General features: G+C 47.0%; 1 long non-coding RNA gene across 1 annotated transcript; it reads right to left on the reverse strand.

Moving 5' to 3' along the window:
• Positions 1 to 17473: 17473 nt before the first annotated feature.
• On the reverse strand, positions 17474 to 18195 carry LOC143835621 (uncharacterized). The gene is made up of 3 exons (XR_013230288.1): positions 18139 to 18195; positions 17877 to 17960; positions 17474 to 17578 (listed from the first exon to the last, which is right to left on the reverse strand). It is a non-coding gene; the product is annotated as an uncharacterized LOC143835621 (long non-coding RNA).
• Positions 18196 to 25834: the final 7639 nt, after the last annotated feature.

Consider the following 25834-nt stretch of genomic DNA (forward strand, 5'->3'; position numbering starts at 1 on the left):
CAGTAGTCTGAATTGATGGGCATTCCACCAGCAGATGTGAAGTGAGGCTTATGTTCAGTGGTGCCTAGAGATACAGAAAAGCATGTTGGTCGGATGAATGCCCTGCCAACTCATACATAAGCTTTAGCAAGCACCTGCTAAAACTCTCCTAATTGGCACCACAGTCAAAGGGCTCCTTGTGAATTTCCTCAGGTGAATTTCTCCCTAGGTTTTGGAATTCCAAATTTATTCATTTGATTAGTTATTTTGGGATTTATATTCTGCCCTGTCTTTTTAAAGAATAGAATCATAGAGTTGGAAGGGCCCATACTGGTAATCTAGTTCAACCCCCTGCTCACTGCAGGATCTTCCTAAAGCAGAGGTTCTCAGTCTGGAGGTCAGGATCCCTTTGGGTGTCAAATGACCTTTTCACAGGGGTCGCGCAGGGCAAGCAGCTTGGCCGGGGGGCGGGGCACCATCCACACAATTCCTCCTAATTTGGTGTCATCTGCAAATTTAATGAGAAGCCCCTCTACCTACCCCCTTTTCCTGATCATTGATAAAAATGTTGAACAGTACTGAACCCAGAATCAAGTCCTGTGGCACCCCACTGCTCACCTTCCTCCAATCCGATGAAATGCCATTGACAACTGCTCCTAGGATGTGGTTTTCTAACCATTTCCCTATCCACCTAAAAATCCAGTCTGCAGTCCTCCAGTTTACTTATCAGAACATCATGGGGAATCTTGTCAAAAGCCTTATTGGAATCCAGGTAAACAACATTCACTGAGTTGCAACAATCTAAAACAACATCAAGTGAGTTTCTGTGATCTAGCTGCGCTGTTTTGCACTAGATATGGGGCAGGTTAAATTAAGGAAGCAAATGCCTCTTCTTGCTCTCTGTGCAGGAAATGAGCTCCCAGAAAGAAGATAGTCAATGCAAAGATTCACAGGAAATATTTGGCCAACTACTTCACACCAGCACACTAATGAGATCTTGCTAACCATCTGATTAAAAATGCAGTAGGAAAAACTGAGAAGAAAACAAGGTTCTGCATCACTATTTCACCATTATTTCACGCAAAAAGATGATAATGGGAAGGTAGGGAAAAGCAAAACAATCTGATAATAGCTGTGGAGAGTTATTTTTTTAATTGCTAAACCCTAAGGTTTTCTCCTAGCACACAGTTTTATGTGATTAATGGTGCAGCCCTAAACAGAGGGAATCCCATCTAAGGCAGTGGAGAGCAATGGGCACAGACTGGGGTAACTTGGCATAGGATTGCAGAGGAATAATCCGGGAAGCAGTTCAATGGTGTGAAAATTTTCATCCCTTCTTCTAGTTAATGAGAGGGGACAAAGCATAGGTACACACCAACACATCACTTGAGCTGTGATTGCTTGCCTTAACACTTGACAATGGAGCAGGATGCCTGTGTTGTTTACACTGAAAAGTAAGAATGTAAGAGAAACTTGGCTGGATCATCTACTCCAACATCCTGTTTCCCAAAGGGCCAGTCAGATGTATCCGAAAGGCAGGGTGTGAAGTCCAGAGAAGAATCACCCACTTGTAACCAAAGGCCCCAATAAACCACAGACCCTCGCAGTTGCCCCCTTTTGTTGCCACTGCCTGTCTGTTTGCCTATATACCCATCCTTTATCCCACCCATCCTCCAAATGCTTCAAGTTGGTTTATACAGCTTCTCTTTCCTCCCCTGGAGCCTCACAGCAACCTCATGTAGCAAGTTAGGGGAAAGGTGAGCGAGTAAATGATCCAGAGTCACTGCGCAAGCCGCATGGCTGGGGGGGGGGAATATGAAGTCAGGTCTACCGAGCAAGTATTCCACAGCTACACAGCTACACTCTGCTGGCTTTGTCCTAATATGGGCTCCCAAGTGGTTGACAGTTATGCAGAATTACTGCTGTCTAACCCTGGCGAAACCAATGGGTTTAGCCTGCAGTGACTCTACATAAGATTAAATTGTAAGAGCATTTCCACCCAGGTAAGCAACTCTTGACTGAGAACAGATTATGATTTATTTTATGTATCAAGATAAGAATCGCTCTCATGGTATGGAGCCAATTAACCTGAGTGTTGGTGAAAGAGGAAGGATGGGCCCCTTTGATCACTGAAAGAAGCTATTCTTGGGATCATCAGTCCTGTATGGACAAAAGGCAAATGGGTCAGGGGCTGTCATGAGGAGGGGAAGTGGGTAAAAGTGAGTGAAAAACTGGCTGGATCCAACTCTATGGGCAATTCTGCACATTAAAAAAAATAGTGTTATGCCAGCGAAATGGTGTAGCAATAAAAATTATTGTGCCTCCGTCCATTCCTCACCTTCTGGCTCTCTTGCTGTCATCTACTGCCTTCTTGTGCTCCTTACACTCTGCATGCCTTCTTGAAATGGTGGAAGAGGGCAATGAGCTTTACACACGACTCTCTTCCACATGTCAGGCAAGCCAGGCAAGCCAATCCCTTTTCTCCATGCTTTAAAGGGCCTGTGGGGCCAGCTAATTTTTTAAAGTAAGACTTCTCCATTGAAACACATATGCATCTTATCATAGATGCATAGTGCTTTTTATAATGCCACCCCTTATGGAATAACGAGTCTGTAATCTTTAAAAATTAATCTCATTCCTGTTTTTTGGGGCGGGGAGTTTTGAGAGGCATGCTTTGTGTTTAAACTGTGGGGGGATTTTTTTTTTTGCTTTGCCTGCATAATTGAACACTTATTAGTTGCTCCAGGCAGTTTGCTTAAAAAAACCCAACAACAACCCCATCCCTGGGAGAAGGGAGAGGGAGGCAGGTGCGAGTGCGGGACATTGGAGGCAGAGATAGAGCTACTTCGGCTCCACACATTTCCTTAGCTGGCTTGCTGGTTGCTCTCCTGAAGCTTGCACTTTTTAGGCAGGGGGACCCACTTTATGCAATTCCCCAGCTAGTGCTTTAGAATGGAGGATGTAGCTACTGGTTTGCTGCTTGAACACTGGATGTTGGCGACCTTGTGCAAAACGCCAAAAATATGGTGTCTTCATAAGGTAAGCATTTCACTATATTTATCGGGTGTGGAATGGTTTATGCCACCATTTTCACAGATATCTGGGGACATCACTGGAGATTACTCATCACAGTTGGGTCTCCATATAAGGAGTGTTAGTATGTCAGTTATTGATTGGATGGTGTTGCCCCGCCACCATTTCTCCACTTTACAAGGGATGGGGCTATACATTGGGACTCTCACCTTGACATTGGCATGAGGTGCCCTCTTCAATCCAGCCACATTTATTTTCTGTCAGGGTGACAGAAATAAGAAGGTGCAATCATATCTTAACTGCCTTGTAAGTTAGCCAGTTTGGTGTAGTGGTTAGGAGTGCGGACTTCTAATCTGGCATGCCGGGTTTGATTCTGCATTCCCCCACATGCAGCCAGCTGGGTGACCTTGGGCTCTCCAGGGCACTGATAAAACTGTTCTGACCGAGCAGTGATATCAGGGCTCTCTCAGCCTCACCCACCTCACAGGGTGTCTGTTTTGGGGTAAGGAAAAGGAAGGTGACTATAAGCCACTTTGAGCCTCCTTCGGGCAGAGAAAAGCGGCATATAAAAACCAACTCTTCTTCTTCTTCTTGCATTAGAACAAAGTCTGAATCCAATAAATAAAACTTTGTTGGTTTTAAAGGTGCCCCTGGACTCAAACTTTGTTCTGCTGCTTCAGACCAACACGCCTACACACCTGAATATATCTTCATTGTTCCAAGTTTCTCTTTGGAGGAATGCTGTGTGGGGTGAACAAGAGAGCATTTGGGTTACTCCCAGCTCTATGTTTCAATGAAGATAAGAAAACAGTGGCAGCTGAGGTGAAGCAGAACAAGGTTATAACCTTACACAGCACACACTGGGGATGGATGTTTCCACAGTACTGTACAGATATGCCATTTTATTATTCCCTGCCTGCCACAGATGACCCAAGATTTTTTCTGGGTCAGGAAGAATACCATTGTGTCTTGAGCGTGCTGCTCTCTGACTGTGATTCAGAAATAAAATGGGTCAACCTCAGCAGGCTGGTTTTGCCTCAAAAGTGCCTCATGAAGGCTGGCTTTCCATCCAACTGTTACATACTGATCTATGAGAGACAGGCAATTTTCCTGAACAGAATTGGGCAAGTTTCTTGCATTTAGGGTCAAATAGCCACAAATCCAGTCAGTGTAGCTGGATACATGTCAAAGAGGAAGGCCTGCCCCCACCCAGAGACACTGAAGCTATTTCCCAATCCCCAATGGAAGAAATAATTTGAAGCATGGAGGATACAAAGTACACAACAGACAGTGTGATGTAGTTGTTAGAGTAGTGGACTAGGACCAGGAAAGTCCATGTTCAAATGCCTGTTTGCCTTCGGCTCCCTCAGCCTAAACTACTTCACAGGGTTGTTGTGAGGAAAAAGGAGACAGTGCCAGTGTATATAGCCCTGAGTGCCTTGGAAGAAGAACAAAATGTATAAAACAAATAAAGTCTTGTAATAGGCTGCATAAAAGGAGTAGAAGAATTGCTTTTCTCCCAGCACCCTAGCCATAGTGAGTGGAGAGAAGGAAGCCGTAATAGGGAGGAGGTGGTCATGATGGGAGTGGGGGAAAAGTATCTGCTTTGTACAGAAGGAGACTTCCCAGCTGCCAGGGCCCTGGGAATGTGCCACCCCCAGATTCTATTTAATATGACTGATAAATTGTGAAGCAGGAAAAAATGGCCCCTGTAGGGAAAATCTAGGAGTTTTCCATAGTCTTTATGATCTTTTACCATAGAGATCAGCAGAAAACATCTCTAGGACATCCCACAGAAGTGACATCAAATCCTTCTCAAACTCCATTCTCTCCAGTCACCACCCCCAAATTACCTGGCATTTGCCTAGACAGCATCCCCAAAGGGGTAAGAGTGTATAAGCATGGATATTGAAGAAGGTCCTTTATAAAGGTGCTATAAAAATTGCCACATCCAGAGGACATTTGTGGTCAATTAGACCAACATAGATTGGACTTTGGATACAGGTCTTTTTGTCCTCTAAGATTTTTATTAATATGTAACTTATCTAGGTGCTCACAGTAAGTGAGAAAGCACATTGTGTGTTGGGGGAGAGTTGAGAAAGACTGCAAGCCTATTACAGAATTTGGAACTCATAAACAGGAGTGCCTGGAGCTTTTTGATGACTGAAAAAAGTGCTTACAGCAAAATGGTAGATGTATTCTGCCCGTGTTCCTGAGGACCCGGAAACAAACAAACAAAAAATTGGTTTGCTTTTGTTCTTCTGTGAACAAAAAGATGTATGTTCATTCAACATGAACATACAGTAGGAAATCATTACTGCACATGGTTTTGCAGTGTCTGTGTACCAATCACTTTCCTGACAATCCTACGCTAACCTTCTCCATGATCTGTTAGTCTTCTTTGTTTAGGAAGGATTTTAAAAATGTGGAATATATCTTCTGATGGACTCCCTGAAATGGATGTGACTACAGGATTATGCCAGAGGGGGCAGAGGGGTGGCTGGTGGAGGAAGAAGAAGAAGAAGAAGAAGAAGAGTTGGTTCTTATATGCCGCTTTTCCCTACCCGAAGGAGGCTCAAAGCGGCTTACAGTCGCCTTCCCATTCCTCTCCCCACAACAGACACCCTGTGAGGTGGGTGGGGCTGAGTGAGCGCTGATATCACTGCCCGGTCAGAACAGTTTTATCAGTGCCGTGGCGAGCCCAAGGTCACCCAGCTGGTTGCATGTGGGGGAGTGCAGAATCGAACCCGGCATGCCAGATTAGAAGTCCACACTCCTAACCACTACACCAAACTGGCTCTCCAAACCACTCCTAACCACTACACCAAACTGGACCACTCCTAACCACTACACCAAACTGGAAGTCAAGGCTGCAGCCAAGATGGTGTCCCTGAAGATGTTGGGGGCCAGGGTGGAATCCGCGCAGCCTCTGTAGGCAGGGGTGCCATCTGTGCAGCAAGAAGGAAGGAGGGAGAGGGGAAGGGGAAGTGTGGGTGAAGGAGTCTGCATTTGTCTGTCTAACAGAGAGAGAGGGAAGTGGGAGGTTCCAAGGAGCCCTGGAGCAGATATGTGGAAGTTGGACGTCACTACGTGTTTTAGGGTCAGGGAATATTCTGTTATGAAAAATTCTTTTATGAAATGGTGCAATCCAAGCATGTAAAGCATTTCAAAAAGTACAGAGCAGCGTCTAGTGTTGCATTAGCAGAAGATATGAAAATTTGATGTGATTAGTGCATGTGTGTGAGATTGAGAGACAGAGGTAGAGATGCTCATGAGTAAATCAAGTAGTGGAGTAGGAAGTATGGTTTTTTTTAGCCACTGTGATGTAGCTGTTATAACTCTGGACTACGCCTGGTTTGTTGCTGTTAGTTGCGAAGGCATGTCCGACCCATCGTGACCCCATGGACAATGATCCTCCAGGCCTTCCTGTCCTCTACCATTCCCTGGAGTCCTTTTAAGTTTGCACCTACTGCTTCAGTGACTCCATCCAGCCACCTCATTCTCTGTCGTCCCCTTCTTCTTTTGCCCTCGATCGTTCCCAGCATTAGGCTCTTCTCCAGGGAGTCCTTCCTTCTCATGAGGTGGCCAAAGTATTTGAGTTTCACCTTCAGGATCTGGCCTTCTAAGGAGCAGTCAGGGCTGATCTCCTCTAGTGCTATCCAGATTCAAATCCCTGTTTCCTATGAAACCAGGGAGACCAGATCTATAGCTCTATACATCATCCCAGTGCCTTAAGTACAGGGCACTACTTGGGCCAAAATGGACCAAAATGGGTGCCAGTCAGGCAGAGGCAACATCCCAGGAAAATCTTCAAGGTGTGAGTCAGAATGGCTGGTTGGCTACCCCCCCTCCTTGTCCAGGAGTCATGCATAGCTCAGAACAATGGGTCACTCACATACTCAGGAATAATCTCTTCAGCACCCAAGCCTGACCTCCCCTTCACCCATTAATAGCGGCCGCGGCTCGGCGCGGCCGCCGTTGACGCCGCGGGGGCGCCCAGCGTTGACGCGGCTCCCGGCGGCGTCATAGGGGCCGCGCCGGAGCGCGGCGGCAGAGGGGCGGGGCCGCCGGCCTTTAAAAGGCCGGAGCAGGCGTCCCTGGCCTCTTTCGCGCCAGCTGCTCGCCGAGGACAGTTACCCGCCCACCCTCCCTGTTTTTTCATTTCGTTTCGTTTTAAAATTTCGTCGCAGTCGCGGATATGCAAGGTAGGGAGCCTGTTGGCAGGGAGCCCGTCTGCGTGCGGGACTCCCTGAGGTGGGGGGTCTCCTTAAAGAGACCGGCATTGACCCGGGCGCGGCCTACCCGGCTGGGAGGCCAGGGGCCCGGGGAGCCAAGTGGCGGGGGAACAACAATGGAGGCGGACGCCCGTTGGGTTTCTCGCGGCCACTTCCCCAGAACCCGCGGCAGAAGGTGTCCCATCCTCCCGGCTGGGAGTGAGGCGTGGAGCCAAAGGGCCGCGGGTTTGGTACAAGCAGCCGGACGGCTGATGGGGTCAGGCTCCCTTACCTACATATGGCCAACCCTCGGCTGGGGGTGGCTTGTCAATAAACGGCTGCGGCCAAGTTATATGCCAAAAGCTGGAGTCGTGTCTTCGCTGGTTGAGTCGCCACCTGCCAGTCAACCCTTGATTAAGCAGTGATTATTCAATGCTTTCATCTATTCACCTTCCCTGTCACTGTTCCCATATGGTCATTGTACAGCCATCAAACCTCCCCCACCTCTTTGTCCACTTCCCATTGAACAATTAGTTTATCATCCTCTGGCAGTGAGTCAACCTGCCTAAAGATGCGTTTTGCCCTATAAATAAAATCATAGAATCATAGAATCGTAGAATCATAGAGTTGGAAGGGGCCATACAGGCCATTCAAGAAAGCATCCAAGAGAAGTATGTATCCAACCTTTGCTTGAAGACTGCCAGTGAGGGGGAGCTCACCACCTCCTTAGGCAGCCTATTCCACTGCTGAACTACTCTGACTGTGACATTTTTTTTCCTGATATCTAGCCTATATCGTTGTACTTGTAGTTTAAACCCATTACTGCGTGTCCTCTCCTCTGCAGCCAACGGAAACAGCATCCTGCCCTCCTCCAAGTGACAACCTATCAAATACTTAAAGAGGGCTATCATGTCCCCTCTCAACCTCCTTTTCTCCAGGCTGAACATTCCCAAGTCCCTCAACCTATCTTCATAGGGCTTGGTCCCTTGGCCCCAGATCATCTTCGTCGCCCTCCTCTGTACCCTTTATCTCACCCTTCTATCTCAGCCATGTGTGGATGTATTCTCGGATCCTCTTCACACACTCCACTTATGTCTGAGCCTTCTCATTCCCCAAACACCTGTCCTTTCCCTCCTTGACTTGATGCTTCTGTGACCTTCTAAAGTTTTACAGCTAGAGTTGTCAACTCAGGCCTAGGAAATTCTTGGAGATTGAAGGATGTGACCTGTGGAGGGGGCAATCTGGGGAGGGGTTTCACCTAGACGCCATAGTGTGCCATAGACTGCCCTCTGAAGCTTCCATTACCTCCAGGAAAAAGATTTTCTGTAGTCTGAAAATAAGTTGTAATTCTGGGAGCCTGCCAGCCTCTAAGTGGAGATAGCCTAGTGTTACATGACTGGAAGTGATCTTGTAGCATTGCATGAGCATTCTGTGATGCCATGCAGAGCTGGCCCACCTCCAAAAGCTTCTGGAGACTGCCAGCCCTACCCTGCATGAAACATGATGGGTGACTGAGCCAATCATTTTCCCCCAAGAAATTGCTCGGCATGAAACCTTTTCTCTTGTTGCTTCTGTTCTGAGCCACGATCACTTGTTTGCAATTAGAAAATATATCACTTTGACATGACCTGAGCATACATTTATCTAGTCTATCTGAAGGCATAATTACATGTTCTATTTTCCCCCATGATCTTCTCCAGGTCTATGCAATTGAACGTATTATGAGTTGTGTCAAGAATTTAAATCTGAGGCATACTAGAGTTGAATACTGGTCAGGACCATGGTGGATAGGTTGAGGGTGCTTTAGCTTCTTTCTGTGCACTTTTCTTTTAGAAGAAGAAGAGTTGGTACTTATATGCCATTTTTCTCTACCTAAAGGAGGCTCAAGGCGGCTTATATTTACCTTCTCGTTCCTCTCCCCACAACAGACACCCTGTGGGGCGGGTGAGGCTGAGAGAGCCCTGATATCACTGCTCGGTCAGAACAGTTTTATGAGTGCCGTGGTGAGCCCAAGGTCACCCAGCTGGCTGCATGTGGGGGAATGCAGAATCGAGCCCGGCATACCAGATTAGAAGTCTGCACTCCTAACCACTACACCAAACTGGCTCTAGAATCAAACGGGCTCGAAAGGGGATATTTGCCCTATTTGAGGGTCCACACATACCAGTAGTATATACCTAGGTTTTCCCATTGGGGCAAATATCACTACCTGGGGCCATTCCAGATTGGGAAAATGTCATCAGGGAAGGCTTAAGTTCCCTGTCCTCAGTCACCATGGTCTTGGGCCAAATTAGGCCTGCAGGTGCATAGGATTCAGTTTCCAGCACAAAATTCATAATACATGTTAATTTGTATGGATCCAGAGATGCCTTAGGGGAAAATATAACATGCTTCTTCTTCTGCGAATCCCCTGATTTCCTGCATTCCAAGCTCATTTATAGAATTCTGCCTGTAGAATTGAAGGGCTGAGTATTCATTCTCTTATATCAGATCTCTTTGAGGCTTGAATTTAGTGTCAGAGTGGTGGTCTTTTAAATCTTTGTTTCATTTAAGATTTCTAATTTACTGGAATCTTATCCCACCTGTTCCATTCCCTTTTGATTTTAATCTCCATGTCTTTTCTGATCCATTTTATTTTCATGGGTAACCACATCCCATTGATTATCCCTGTTCCACTGTTTTATTCTCATGCATTCAAATGCACTCCTCTTGGCACTCGGTTAATGGCATTTATCTTCTGCATTCATTGAATTTTTTTTGTTATGCCTGCTACAAATTCTCATCTGATTTCATGATATTGCAATTTTTGGCATTGCCTTTATTGTGTTTTCATCCCTTTTTGTATATGTTGTCCAGAGCACTTTCAGCTGTCAAAGTGGATATTATGTTATAATGAACTATCATGAAAGAAATATTTGATCATATTCTCTTTACACAGCAATATGCCTTCACAGTTTGTTATGGTGCAGGAAGAAGGGATACTAATTTGGAAATTATGCGCACCTATCTGTACATCTGTGAATTGATTTATCCAGAGGAAAAAAAAATAAAACCTGAAATAAAACTTCATTTGTCTTAAAGATGCCATGGATGGAACTCTGACTTTGCGTAGTGGTTAGGAGTGTGGACTTCTAATCTGGTTAGCTGAGGTGGATTCTGGTGCTCGTCCACATGCAGCCAGCTCAGTCACCTTGGGCTAGCCACAGCACTGATAACGTTGTTCTGAATGAGCAGGAATACCAGGGCTCTCTCAGCCTCACCTACCTCACAGGGGGTCTGTTGTGGGGAGAGGAAAGGGAAGGCAAATGTAAGCGATTTGAGACTCCTTCGGGAGTGAAAAGCAGCATATAAGAACCAACGCTGTCTTCCTCTCTTTTCCCTCCCACTCTCCAAAGATGGAGAGTGGACCTCAGCCAATGGAAGGAAGGAAAGCTCAGCTTTGTATATTTTGTGTGTTTCAGGAAGCTGTGGGAAAGCAAACTGCAGTGCAGCAGCCCTGGAGAAGGAAGCAGGAAAGAGTGACTGGGGGAGCTTGGCAAAAGAAAGTCTGGTGTGGGTGGAGATGGACTTGTCCCTGGTTTCTTAATGCCCTGAACCAGGGGGAGACGTGTAAAACTGGGGGATCTGCAGACCCCAGCTGGGGAATGGCAACCCTATTCTGTATGGTAGACTGAACCTAGGCATGCTGAGGAGTGGAGGGAGGGATGACCACACTATAGATCCCTGCCCATCTAGTATACCAGTCTCACCTCCTACAGTACAAGGCAATCATTTGCTGCCATATCATTGAATTTGGCACAGGAACTCTTTAAATGTATGATTTAACTGTGCTATAAACCAGTGTTGGATGATTGAGCAGAAGCATTCTTCTCCTACTGCTCCCCGCCATATATAGTATCAACCTATCATCAAACTCATTATTATTTAAAATCACATAGAGGAATCTGGTGGGAAGGGTGTGGCAAGCATGACTGATATGTGACCTGTCCCAATGGGCAGGGCAAAATTTGTCACTGCTGCCAGGAATGGTGTGGGGGAAATGATGATATGGAGGCAATCCTCTGTAGATGCACTCAGAATCGTACTTGGGTCTATTCAGTGGGGCTTACTCCCTGGAATGTGTTTAGGATTGTGCAGTATACTGCACTGTGAAATTCTCAAATGGGGGATATCTTGATTATGCAAAAGTGATCAGTTTTCCAGATTTTCATCAGTCTTGCCCTTGATGATAAGCTTGGAAAGTGGATATAATTGTGTCTCAGTAGTCAAGGACAGAGTTTTCTGCCTGCTTTAAAAAAATAGTCATTGATTCACAGTAATGACATTGAACCAGCTTTTAAAACAATGGCAGGCATCTTTGATTGGCTAATTCCAGTGTAAGAGTTTTGGCAAAGAGCTCCAAGTAGACAAAGAAAACTGGACAAATGAGTGACAGAGTAGCATGACTTTTCCCACTGATCACCCATACACCACTGTCCCTCCCTATAGCTAAAAGAAACTCACATATAGCTCCTAGTTCTTGTAAGCCACTTACAGAGCATGTGCTGCTGTAGTTTCAGCAGTAGAGCTCCTGTGCTACGTGCCTTGAGATAATTTTCTATGCCCATTTGCTGGAGAACGTAGCAGGATCTGTATGATAATACTGAGGAAGGACAAAATGTGTGAATCATATCTTTCAAATAAGTGAACTTCAAACACAAGCTCCACATAGGTCCTTTGGTGATTTATTAATTAAAATTGTATAAATGTAAATACCATGTGCAATCTAAAGTAGTTATTTTTAGCCAAGCAGTACCCTATAATCAACGATCAAAAGGCTTGTTTAGAAAGTGATAGATATAAACAACTCCAAATATCTAATTAGGAGAGAACCTTGTTGCAATGTACATCCACAATACACTTGGAGAAAGCTGTTTCCCATTTAGCCACTCTAGCAAACTGCAGATGGTTACCTAAGGTAGGGGGAAGCTTTTGCGGGTGATCTGAAGAACGTGAATAAGACTGTTGGCAGATGGCTTACAGATATCACTCCGAAATATCTTATCCTGACAAATAACAACAGTATGTATAATTAGCACTATGCAGATGGCATGCAGAACGATTCCCTTCCATCTTAGCACAGTTCTTGTTTATAATGATACAAAGAAGCTATTTTTAAGAGACAGGCTTCACAATGCAGCAAGCAGCTCTTATAAGCAAGGGTCTAATTGTATCTGGCTGCCATTGCAGGACAGCTGAGTCCCATATGGTTTAGTTAGTGGACAGGACATTACCTTGCCGTGCAAATAGAAATGTCAAGAAAGTAGGTAGGAAGACAAACAGAACTACGGAGAGGGCCACATTGCAGAGTATATAATTTAATTGCTGGCAACCTATAAATTCACCAGTATTTGTAGAAATGACTCATGGATCCATGCAAAGTTCAGTCTAATGTGAAGTGCTTCTATGATTTCTTTGGCATACATTCAGCAATAAATTATACACTTATCATATGATACTTTTGCTTTATCCCAGTTATCAGTTGTGCAGTGCCAGCTTGCTGAAAAGTGGTATAGAAATTAAATAAACAATAAATATGAGTTGAGGAATCAGCTGGCTTTATTCCCTTCTGGATGGCCAGATGCTTCAAATTGGGGGATGAAACAGACAAGGGTAGCATAATGCGTCTCCAAGGACAACTTAAAAATACGGGTGAGCAAATTCTTCCACAGCCATTTTACTATCCTTTTATTTCAAGAATGTATAAAATTTGCCACCACTGGTGGGGTACATATTTCTATGAACAGAAGAACAAAAGATCTGGCTCATATTCCTTTTCCCTCAGTAGCTTCCTTTGCTGTTGGGCATCAAGGACTCTTCTGGAAATGAGGCCATGCAGTGTGAGGGGCTGGGGGATTAAGGAGCTCCACTTGTGTAAAGGTCTGAGCCTCCACAACAGATTTTCCAAGGGGCTTCTGAAATAATGGGATGACAGCAAACATCTAGGGCCATTTCGCACAGAGCTCAAAGTTGCTATTTGGTTGCTGTTAGCGAAATCGCTACTTCAACTAGCGAAATGTAACTAGCTGTGCCCGTAACGCACAGCTGCGGTTTTTGCGGAATTTAGCACTTTCACTTCTCGTCACTTTCGTAACCCACAGGCTTCCGGTTCTCCGTCTTTTCGCTACAAAGGAGGTCCCTTTTTAGCGCTTCTGGCCTCCCGTGCCCGTCAATCAAACTGCAGGCACACCTTTGACCTCGACCCTAAAGCCGGACTTGTCGGGGTTCCCTTTTTTTAAAAAAAACCCAGGAAACCCCGTAGCAACGCGTTATCGTCCGATCATTGGCGCCCTTGGAACGTGTTTTCTATTGTTTTCTATGAACCAGAGGTTGATGCATTGATATGTTTGATTGGTTAATCCCCGCCCACAGTACCCGCCCACAGGTTATATGCACCTGGGCAGACACGCGGTCGGCCTCACTCTTTGTTTGCGTAGCCTACTGCCCGCAGCACAGGTTAACGTTGCAATGGAGAGGATTATTTTTCAATTGTTGTCTCAGATGCTTGCGGTGGTCCAGCGTATCCACACCACCGTGCGGCATAGGAGGGCTGCTTTCGTGGCATACCGAGAACGTATTGCCAGAGCGATGACCAGCAGTACAAGACGTTCTCAACGGGCAACCATGGCGGCAAAGAGGCACTGGCAAGCTCTGGCAGAGGTCCGGTTCCCCCCCCGGTTCTGGGTGGACGAAAGATCCTCTGACTGGTGGGAAAATTTTGTGTGGGCTCGCTGGGATGATGACCACTGGATTGCCAACTTTAGAATGTCTAGGGGAACATTTTTTGAACTCGTGGAGGCTCTACGTGGACGCATGGAGAGGCAAGTCACTGGCATGCGGCGCCCAGTGCCAGTGGAAAAAAGGGTGGCGGCCGCATTGTGGTACTTGGCCTCCCCTCAGTACTTCCGGACAGTAGTCCAGCAATTTGGACTCGGAGTCACTACGGTTGGTGATATCCTTAAGGAGTTCTGCCTCGCCATGGAGGCGGAATTGTTCAGCAAAGTCGTGTGCCTCGGAGACCGGCTTGGAGCGGTGAGTGTCATTCTATCCCCTTTGCCCTTTAAATTTTTTTTCTTGTTTGACAGGTCAGCAACGAAGACGCGATACACCCCACGCTGACATGGCATGGCTTATATTCTTTTCTTTCCCTTATTCCAGAGTATGGACGGGTTTGCCAGGCTTGGATTCCCGCATTGTTTTGCGGCCGTCGATGGAAGCCACATCCCTATCCGTGCCCCCGGGGGAAGCATAAAGGAGTACGGGAACAGGAAGGACTTTTGTTCTGTTCTCCTGCAAGGAACTGTGGACTTCTCCGGACGGTTTATCGATGCCGAGGTGGGGTGGAGTGGCAGGAGGCATGATGCCCTTGTTTTCAGGGAATCGAACCTCAGGAAAGCCATGGACGAAGGGGTCTTTGTTCCAGGAAACCCCACCGCCACCATTGAGGGCGTGCGTGTGCCGGCGTTGGTGCTCGGGGACGGAGCCTACCCATTACGCCGCTGGCTCATGACTCCCTATAAGCGGCCAAGGACAGACGTGCAGAGCCACTACAACCTCACTCACTCCCGGGCAAGGAATGTAGTGGAGCGTGCCTTTGGACGTTTGAAGTCCCGGTTCCGTTGCTTGATGTCACGACTCCATGTGCATATAGACAATGTGACTCCGCTGATCATCGCGTGTGTCATTTTGCACAACATATGCGAGGACAAGGGACATAACATCCCCTTCCCTGTGGATGAACCTGATCCTGTAGTCCTCGAGGACACACAAGACATCCCTGAAGCAAGGAAAAAAAGGATCTATGCGGAGGGGTGCAAGGTTCGGGACGCTATAGCCACCCACATCTACAGAAACAGGAGGCGTGTTTGATTGGTTTTCCTACTCTGTTGTTGAATAAAGTTTTATGTTCTCTGTTTAACCTTGTCTTGTGCGGTTTGTCTACTTAGCCAGCAAAAAAACGGGGATTCTCTGGTCCAAAAGCACTTTGACAGCCCTAAATGCTAACTCCCCGCTGAAATTGACAAACACAATACGGAAGCGCTGAACGTAGAAAGTTTGGGGAGGCGGGTAGCCAGGAAGTATTGGCGACCCCTGTCAAACCGGAGGATCAATCCACTTATGTTCCAAGCAATAATTTTATTGGTGGGCAGCTTTGATACATTTAAAATAGGGGTGGTCGATCGGAGCAACGCACGTTCGTTCCCTAACCGTCATTCCGAAGATGCCGAAGCCACGGAAGGGCTCCTTCTGGCAGCGCGCCGAGGCTGAGGCACTTCTGGAGCTTGTGCTCCAATCGAAAAGTGTTGGCCGCCTTATGGCCAGCACCCACTGCCACACCAAGGGTGCTTACCTGGTGTTGGCATCGAAGCTGAGGGAGAGGGGCTACGTTCGGACCTGGGAGCAGGTCCGGACAAAATTTAAGAGGGTGAAGCTGGACTTCCTCAACAGTCTTGAACAGTGGGGGGGGGGGTCCTGCAGCCAAGTGGGAGAACGGTCTTCCACGACCAGATGGTGAAAATATGGGAGAAGGCTGGGAAGCCCCCCCTGGAAATGAGGAGGCATATGGGTAAGTGCTGCCCTCGTTGTGTTTTACCCTTAAACATGCATGGAATGACTAGCTGCCTCTTTCCCCTACTGTCCCCAATGAAATTCGAGAAAGTATTTAGATGCTGTCAACCCCCTCTGACTTAGCCCGCCAGTACTGTAGAACCACTTTGGTTATGCGCTTTGACTCTAACTGTGGTGTGGCCACCAGCTGTGTTTCATCTCTGGTTTGTGTGCTTTTACTTAGGATTTCTCTTTTTCTTTGCCCAGCCACACAATCACCATCCAAGCTGGCAAAAGCACCTGAGCGTGAGGAGGGGGAGGAAGAGGGACCTTCCACCTCAGGACAGGCTGCAGGTGAGAGTTTTATGTCTGTGAGGGAGACCCATGTGTGTGTACCCCCATGGAGCCATATGGGAGCCTGCTGTGATGCTTCCATTTGAAGTGTGATTAAATTCTTTGTTTGATTTCTATAGCAGAAACTATGGAGGCAAGGATGCGTGCCATGGAGGCCAGGGTGACTGCCTTAGAGGCTGAAGTGGCAGACCTGAAAGGGGAGATTGAGCAGCAAAGGCAGCAGAGGGAGGCGGAAGAACGTAGGTTATGTTCCCCACTGCCCAACTCTTCTCACACTGTGGCTAAGGCCACTAAAAAGTGTATCCATGTAAACTTAAAAAATTGGAAAATATGTGTGGCACTAATGTGTACTTTTTCTCCCTCCCCACACAGTTAAGAAGAAGGAGGACGAAGACCTTTTCCGCCGCAAAGTCAGGGGGACCATGGGACGGTTGTGCAGGAGAGTGAGGGAGATGGAAGGGGCTGGGGAGGGGAGCAGTGGGACCTGAGTTTTGTTTTCTGTTTGTGTTTTGGGGTGGGGGGTGTTGGGGGGGTTCCTAGTTGCATTGCCCATTTTTCTATCCCTGTTAAATATATGAATTTGTTATTAAAAAGTTGGCTTTCTTGGAGGGTGGTGGTGGTGGTGGGGGGGGGTCCAAGTTACATTCCCTTGTTTTTTTCCCCTGTTGAACTGTTTTTGAAAATAAAAAGTTGTTGTAAATTTCCTGAAAAAGACTCCAGTGTGACTCCTTACACTCGCACAGCTTTCACCCCAAACTCCTAAAACACCTTTAACCTTTAAAACACCCTCCAACCTCCAACCCACACAACGGTGCCAGAATAGGCACAATCACTAGAGAGGGTACACAGAGACAGAGTCAAAAATATAAACTTTATTTAACAGACAACAGCAAACACAGATAACTAGACAAACTGGCCCAAACTAGGAGGGGGAGAACTTGTCCGCGGGTTTAATTATTCTCTTCCCGAGAACAGTCCTCCTTCTCGTTTGGGTCGAGGCATTCTGAGACGGGGTGGGTGGGGTGGGTGCTGGAGGTGGTGGGGGAGGTGTGGGTGGGGGGGGACGTGCACGGTAATCTGAGGAGGGGTGGCCGCCTCCATAACCGCGACCGCCCTCTCCATCAGCCTCCTTATCAGTCGAACCTCCTCCACGCTTTCGCGTAGGGATTGGTTCGACTCCCTAAGGATGGCACGGAATTTTTTTCCCTCCTGGGCCACGAGGGAGAGCATCGCCTGGTCTGCGGCAGCGGCACGCCTGGACTCCTCCTGGCAGTGCTCGAGGATCCTTTCTCCCACACTAGTTAATACGGAGACGCGCCGCAGCCTGCCGCGTTCCCTCGCCAGCCTCTCCTCTGCTTGGAGAGCACCTCTAGGTGGTGAGCCGGCTGGCTCATCGTCTTCTGAAAGGACCTCTGTTGGCAAAAAAAGAGAAACAGAACTGTTAGTAACATCGAGACAGTCAAAACCCACCCTGGTGCACATGGTGGCCTTTCTTGGTTACATATTGTTAAACCCAGACTCAAAACTATGCCAGGGGAGCACATGGTTATTGTTTGTTTGCCCATGGTGGCCTTTCTTGGTTACATATTGTTAAACCAAGACTCAGAACAATGCCAGGGGAGCACAAAAATGAAAAGGAAGCACACAGTTATTGCACACAGACATTGTCCTGCAGCCATGGCTCGAAAGGAACAGTTCATGCACGCTCACCATCTTGTATCTGTATACGCCTGCGCAGGGCAGGAGGTCCAGCCACCCCACGCTCCTCCTCCTCCTGCGTCCCGGGTATGAAATCTGAAAAAAGGGAAAAAAGAACATGATTTAGGACCAAAGTGTGGCAAAGCAAGCTTCAAACCCTAAAGCAGCAACGTTGAGGGACTCTCTTCTGTCTCTTGGCAGTGCTGCTGCCCTGCACAAACAGAAAAGCACAAAGCAGTTAACCCCCCCCCCCCTTATTGCAACTGATACTTACCAACATTTGTGGACGCCCCAGAATCACTGTCCTCTGCCACCGCTGCTGGGGACTCGAGGACCATCGTCCCAGGCATCTGTGTCTCTGTGGACAAGAGCAGAAAATAGTGAAAAAGGAGCAAGCATACAACCTGAACCACACAGCAAGCTCCCAAAGTAGTGGCTAAAGCACTGCAGAAGGCCTATGGCTGAGGCATGCTGCAAAACAGTTTGGGTTGTTGGTTAAACACAACCGTTTTAAAAAGCCACCAAAAGCAATCCACAAACATCCTAGCATATTATGCGTTGCAACGGACACAAGGCATACAATAGTGAAAAAGGAGCAAGCATACAACCAGAACCACACAGCAAGCTCCCAAAGTAGTGGCTAAAGCACTGCAGAAGGCCTATGGCTGAGGCATGCTGCAAAACTGTTTTGGTTGTTGGTTAAACACAACCGTTTTAAAAAGCCACCAAAAGCAATCCACAAACATCCTAGCATATTATGCGTTGCAACGAACACACGAGAAAACGATCCCCAAACGTCAGAACACACATTTGCTCAAAATGAAATATAAAATAAAAATAAAATTACTTACCGGAGGCAAGGGGCGTTTGCTGAGGAACCTCCTCTGGCTCCCCAGGAGCGATGGCCATTAGGTCCAGCGTGACCATGTCCGTGGCTCATTGCTGGACGGGGGGTGGAGGCCGAAAGCTGGACGAGGTGCCCTCGCCGGGATCCTCCTCAGCGGGTGGTTCCTCGACCGGGGCAGCCGGCTTCCGAACCACCTTAAGGCTCCTCCCGACGCGCTTCGGCCTGCCGGCTCCTTCCCCGTCGCCGTACAGCGGACGCTGCTCCTCAAAGTAGGGGCAGGTCACCTTCTCGTTGCCGGAACCCTTATTATGGTTCACGGCACGCATGTACTCCACCCGCATTGTTTTAGTTTTGGACCGGCATTCAAGGCCGGTCCTGTTGTGGCCCAGGGCACGCATCTTGATGGCCACTTGTTCGAAGACCTCCCTATTCCTGTGCGAGGACTGGAAGGCGTCCTGGATTTTCTCTTCCGAGAAAATCGCGATCAGGTCCCTGATCTCCGCGTCCCTCCAAGTTGGCCCACGGCCGGTTGCAGGGACGGACGAGGCTTGCGAAGAGGATTCCATGGTGCTTTCGCTAGTAGCTGAGCAAAATGGAGGTGCGAGGTGCAGGGTGCAACGGATCATATACCTTCCCGCACACAAAGACAAAGGGACTAGCCGGCTCCTGATTGGTGGAGGGCAGTAGGGGACACGCACATTGGCCACATGAGGTCACATGTCACGTTCAAAACTCCTCGCGCGGGAACAGGATCTGCTCCTAATGGCCAGATTAGCGCCTTTTGTTTGACTTCTCGCATGCGCTGATTCGTCCACACGCGGGAAGAGCAGTTTGAACATGCAGCGGGAGCCATTTTACTGAAATGTCCGCCATTACAAAAACGCATGCCGGTGTAAAACCGGGAGCAAGTGCAGCGGTACTCGACAGTTCCCCAATAATATTCACCAACCAAAGCATAAATCAATGACATGTAACTGGCGAACGTTCGTTGGCACGGTCAGCGTAAAGTTTTTTAAAATGAACGGTGGACGGCGACTCCGCTTGCCGGAGGTCTAGCCGCCGATGGACGGGGTTGTCCGCACCCAAGCACAACCCCGCACCCGGAACTACACAAAGACCCACTACACATAAACCGCCCCTCATGCTAGAATCATTTCTATTGAACCCCTCTAAGCTAAACAGGAGACTGCGAGCGGCAAACGTTCGTTGGCACGCTCAGCGGAAAGTTTTTTAAAATGAACGGTGGACGGCGACTCCGCTTGCCGGAGGTCTAGCCGCCGATGGAAGGGGTTGTCCGCACCCAAGCACAACCACGCACCCGGAACCACACAAAGACCCACTACACATAAACCGCCCCTCATGGTATCACCTCGAATCATATCTATTGAACCCCACTAATCTAAACAGGAGACTGCGAGCGGCGAACGTTCGTTGGCACGCTCAGAGGAAAGTTTTTTAAAATGCTCCCCGTACGTTGACTCCGCTAGTACTGGCCGAAGGTAGACGGGGTTTTAAGCTTTGGGCAAATGTTTGGAACGTGACGGTGTGTGCCACTGTGCTTTTGAAAAACTCTTGTGGTGTCCGGGCAGAATTTCCGAAAGTGATCGTGCTTGAAAGCCAGTCGCTGTCTCGTTGCCTCGTAGATCCCCGCTCGCTCGGAGAAAAAAAATGGCGGACAGTTCGCCGGAAGTTAGGAGGAAAGGCTCGGGAGGAGGGACTTTGAAGAACCCGCAACAATGGTAACGCACAAGTCTGTGGCGGTATTGTCGCAGATTGGTTGCAGGAGTGTATCGCTATCCGGAGGGTGAATCCACTTTTCTGGATTCCCCTGAAAGCGCTACAACGAAGCGCTTTTTGCGGGTCGGTTGCAGGACTGTTGCAGATTGTGTACGACGTTGTGGGTTATGGCAAATTAGTAGCGTTTCCAATTGGCAACCATCCTGCTACTTTGAAGCCGTGCGAAATGGCCCTCAGATTGGTTAACTCCTTGTCCTTGATTTTTACCATGTTGTTCCATGCTTAACTTTCACGATTCAGAAAGATCCAACCTTCAATGCATGAAAAGCACACAATGTTTTCCCACATCTTTCTCTGCTCCTACAGCCCCTTCCAACTCCTTTTCCTAGACTCACAAGATGTATTTGTGCATGTGGGAACAGCTACGTGCCTCAGTGGGCTGGATTGAGGAAGGACCATTCCTTTCATAGTTTCATTTAGCTTGGGACAAAAATACAGGATTTTTTTTTCACCTGGACAATTTCTCATTATCAATTTGTTCTTTAATAGTCTGCGAGTTAATATCAAAATGCTACCTATGTGAACACAAAAGCTCTGGCTGGCCTATATATAAACATTAATGAGATCTAAGTAACCAAGGTTTAGCTGCAAGGTCAGTTTGGAGCCTGAAAACCTCTGGTTAACTTGTATGGCGGTTAACTTCAGTACCAAAAGATTTCTTAAGGGAGGCGGGGATGAGGGACTGTGAGAAAGCTGCTTCAGAGAGGGGAGTAACTAGGAAGCCGGAGCATATGTTACAAGGTTGGTTCCTGATTTGTTAAACAAGGTTAGCAACAAGTCTACTAAAAGAATCAAACACACAGCATTTGCATTTGGTGATTCCTCACCCTGCAGACAATGTGATCGAAAAATATGTCATGTGCTAAGTGACATGCCATATGTTCTCTCGGTCCCACAAAAACTTCGACTTTTGGTTGCACGGCAGATTTAAATGAAAGTGCCAAAGAATCTGACAAGCCTTTAAGTGGATCTATACATCAAGGATTTGCATTTCCCATAGCCAGCCTGTCATCCTTGATTATGTTGGGTCCGATTTTCCCCGTACAAAGATGGCTTTGTTTATTATACTCAAAATACCAGAGGCAGTTTGCTGTTGCAGCAAATTACTTGAATTTTTATTTTAGGGAATTTATTTTCCATAAAACACATAATGGAAAGTAATTTAGAACGGAGTTGCTGGCATTACCTGTGCAAGAAGAATTGGAATAGATGTCTCAGTAATATGCATTAAAAGTGACAAACTCAGCCAGGCAGAAAGGACACATAAAAGAGGACAGATTCTTTCCTGCTGATCAATGCTATGGTGTGCAGCAGTGTTTTTCTAGTGACAAGGACTGTATGGAAGACGAACCATTCTTGTGAAGTTGAGATTCACCGTACCTGCCAGTTTGGCTCACTTCCCATTCACCAGTCATGATCAGGCAGCCAATTAAAACAGCAGGCTGTTTGTTTGCAACCTAGAATCAGCTGGGTATTTTTTCCTGATCCCCTGCTTGTGAAAATGTTGTCCTGTACCCAGATAAGTTTATTTTATTTGTAAAGGGGGGGGGGATCAGGAGATCTTCCCCAGAAGTTCATCTGGAAGTTGGGTTCTTCTGACCTCCCATCCTGGAAAATTTGCTGCTGCCCAAACTTGCTGAAATGCAACAGATTGGATTGATCAGAAACCCATCAGATGTCCGTTTGATTTTCCTCACCCCAAAACTACTTGCTTGGGCTGCAGAGAAAAAAGAGAGAAATGAGGTCTCTCTGCTGTCCCTTTTGTAAAGGTGAGCTCATAAGCATTGCTTCTGGCCTCACCCAGCCTGGAGGGGAGGGAAGAGAACAAAGCTTTTTCTCTCCCATTTGCAATGCTATCATTTCTATCCCTGCTCAATTTGGAGGGAAAACAAGAGAAAGGAGCTGCACCTCCTCTCCATTTTGCAACTTCACAGTGTAGCTATTTTGATGAGCCGGACGGGCCAGCTTCCAGCTGATTCTCCAGGCAAACTTGTTTGGCAGCTGTTCAAGTTGTTGCATGCAATCCAAACATAAATATAATTGGCAAACAGTCTGATCCTGAGTGGCAAACAAGGTAAAGTTGAGTATTGGATAGGTTCACTGAAAAATTCCCAGCAGATTCTTTCATATCACCTCCATCATTATCCCGTACTTCCCCATTTTGTTGGGTTCCAGTCTACACGCCTTGCAGCAATGGAGATTCTAACAGATCTCTTAACAAAAAGGGAAGGGGAGGGTACCATTTTAACATAAGAACATTCATTCCCTCATTCATTTCTATACCACTCCCCTCTTGGACTAGCTGTCTCAGGGTGGTGTACATTTAATCCATAACATCAGTTCCATCACATTAAAACAAAAAAACATAATATTCATTAAAATGTGTTGAAAACAGATTACACTATCAATAACCATCAGCAGTTGGTATTCATTCTGGTTCTCTTTTGTTGACCTATCAACTACAACCCTGAGATCTTTTCCCCTCTCGGTCTCAGCAAGCTCATACCTCATTAGATGATACTTAAAGATGGGATTTTTTCGTCCCAACTTTCTACAAATGGCTTAAGCGGACATCCTATGGCCTGTATAAACAAAAGCCATGTGAGAGGGGCTCACGCAAGGAAGGGAATTGAGTAAGAGAGAGCAAAAATGCTGGTCTGATATAACCCATTAACTTTCAGGAGGGCATTTTGGGCTGGAATAAGATGTGACACACAGCTGCTGGGTATAAACATGGCCACAGCTTTATTACCTCCCCATGGGAGGGTTGGAACAGTATGGGAGAGGGAGCCTGACCTAGCAGTCAGTGGACTGCACCACAACCCGTGGCTTTCCGAGGCACCCTGGGGAACCGCACCATTCCTAGCCAGTACAGCAGATCCCCTTGCCTACTGAAGTCTGCCCTACAGGAGTTGACCTATGTGAGGGGAGCTACCAGGTGCCCAGCTGCTTTGGCTGCTCCCCAAGCTGCCTGGCAACAAGCGCCTAGCCTCCCAGCCAGGTAAGTTGCGCTCATTTACATGCCATCTCATCTTGAGGCCCCAAACCCAAGGGAGTCCAACCCCTGCCAACAGGCTCCATCCCATGCAAAACTCACAGCTGTGATGAAATATTAACCATGTAACATCCACCACAGACACAGCCTAGAGGCTGTTTACACATCACATGTAGGAGGGAGGGAAGCTGCTCTGTGGCAAGCCAGGCAAAGAGTCACATGTGTGGCGCCTGTGGGTCTCGCCTGTCTCTTTATGCTGTGCATGCTGTATAAGTGCAGCACGCAACCTGCATGGGCTGGAAGTTGATCTTGTCTGCCTCCAGCCCACACTCTGCCACATCAACTAGCAGAGCAGTTGATTCCTTGTCGTGCATTTTTTTTATTGAAGAAGCTACAGTTTCTGAAATTGCAATCCTTGTATCTCTACATGCTCTGCAAGTAAGAACTGTAATTCCTCTAATGGAGCTGCATTCTTTTTCAGCAAAAGTTGAAGCCAAACCCAAATACAATTTCTGTGCATCTTGTTAGTAGTCAGTACTTCCACCAAGATCATAGTTTTATGAAGTTGTCTATGACAATTCTCTAATCAAATTCACATCCATCATTCCTTGGGGGGGGGGGGAAGCTGTGACAAGCAAATGTAGGCTTATCTTCTGGCCAAGTGCAATGTAAATAACAGGACCTCTGCATGCAGAAAATACCACAGGAGCCTGAGCCCTTCCTAGAGCACCCTTGCTAGAAGAATTTGTCAATATCAGCCAAAGTGCTACTGACTGCAGTAACTTTAAGAGGAAGGCCGAAAAAATTGCTGTAATGGAATTGCCCACCTCTGACCCAATGGACTTCAGCATCGGTGTGTCTTTCAATATCTATAGTTCTCTCCCTGTGTAAGAAAAGGGTTGACGTATAATTTTTCTGTCCCAGTGGGAAGTTCTATCAAAATCTATTACCGTTGGGGAAGATATGAATATGGTGTGAGTTGTTCCATGCCATGCAAGAATATTTGCCTTCTGCATACTTGAGGAATCAACAGCAAGACAGAAAAAGATTGGTTTGCATCTCTTTTTAAGTAACACACACACAAACTGAGATGTTTGTTGCTCTCTGGGAGCCATGGATTATAGAAGCAGGCAAGAATTCATCAAAGGAAAAAAGGGAAATCAGGAAGAAGGGGAATTGGCTTGCTTGAGCCCCTAACTTTTTTTTTAATGGGAGGGGGCTGAGTTCTGCATCCCCAGCCCTAAGCCAGCTGCTAATCCAAAATATTGTACACTTTCAAGGGCTATTTTGCTCATTTTGTAGAAGAAGAAGGGTTCTTATATGCCACTTTTCCCTACCCGAAGGAGGCTCAACGCGACTTACAGTCGCCTTCCCATTCCTCTCCCCACAACAGACACCCTGTGGGGTGGGTGAGGCTGAGAGAGCCCTGATATCACTGCCCGGTCAGAACAGCTTTATCAGTGCCGTGGCGAGCCCAAGGTCACCCATCTGGTGGCATGTAGGGGAGTGCAGAATCGAACCTGGCATGCCAGGTTAGAAGTCCGCACTCCTAACCACTACATCTAACTGGCTCTTTGTTGAAAAGAGTCTTTACTTAGTGATTAACTAGGATCAGGGAAAAATATTTCTTGTAATCCTAATTAATACTCCCTGCCCATGTATGCACACACACACATATGTTCCCATCAAGGACTCTTTCAACTGTGAAAGGGGAATAACCTTTGATTCAAATGAAGAGGGGATGAAAGGTGAAATTAGGGTTGGGGAAGGCATTTGATGAGGTACATATTTTTTTGCGGCTGGCAAAAAGGGAAGCAGAGTCCCTGCTGGGGTCTGCATGTATAAAAGCCACGTTGATTAGTGCTTCTAGGGAGAAGAACTGGACAAGACTGAGTGAAAATGCTGACTGTATCCAATCCTCTGTCTCCCATGCCCTTCTCCCCAACACTTTCACGTAGCATAAAAAAGGGTCTTTAAAAAAAACAAACAGAAACCTTCCTTTTGTATTGTACCATTCAAGCTCAATGATAGTTAGCAGCTTCCTTTTGACCTAGGTGTAGTCTGCACGGGACTTTTTACCCAGTCACAGTTTGAATTAATTCTTCCCGTCTACACTGAATTCAATTTGCATTTTGATTTTGGGTGCTTTAAATTTTCCCTCTGAAACATCCATGATTGATTCAAGTTGACCTACCTCTCCCCCGCAATATCCAGAAATGGATATAAGTCTCCATATTTGAAAAATCGGCATCAGTAAATGTGCAATTCTCTGCTTTTCGCAAATTAACTCTGCCTCGTGCCGCCAATGCTGTAACAAGGCAGTCTTCCCTG

This window comes from Paroedura picta, chromosome 1 (genome assembly GCF_049243985.1).
Source record: "Paroedura picta isolate Pp20150507F chromosome 1, Ppicta_v3.0, whole genome shotgun sequence".
Classification (NCBI taxonomy): Eukaryota; Metazoa; Chordata; class Lepidosauria; order Squamata; family Gekkonidae; genus Paroedura; species Paroedura picta.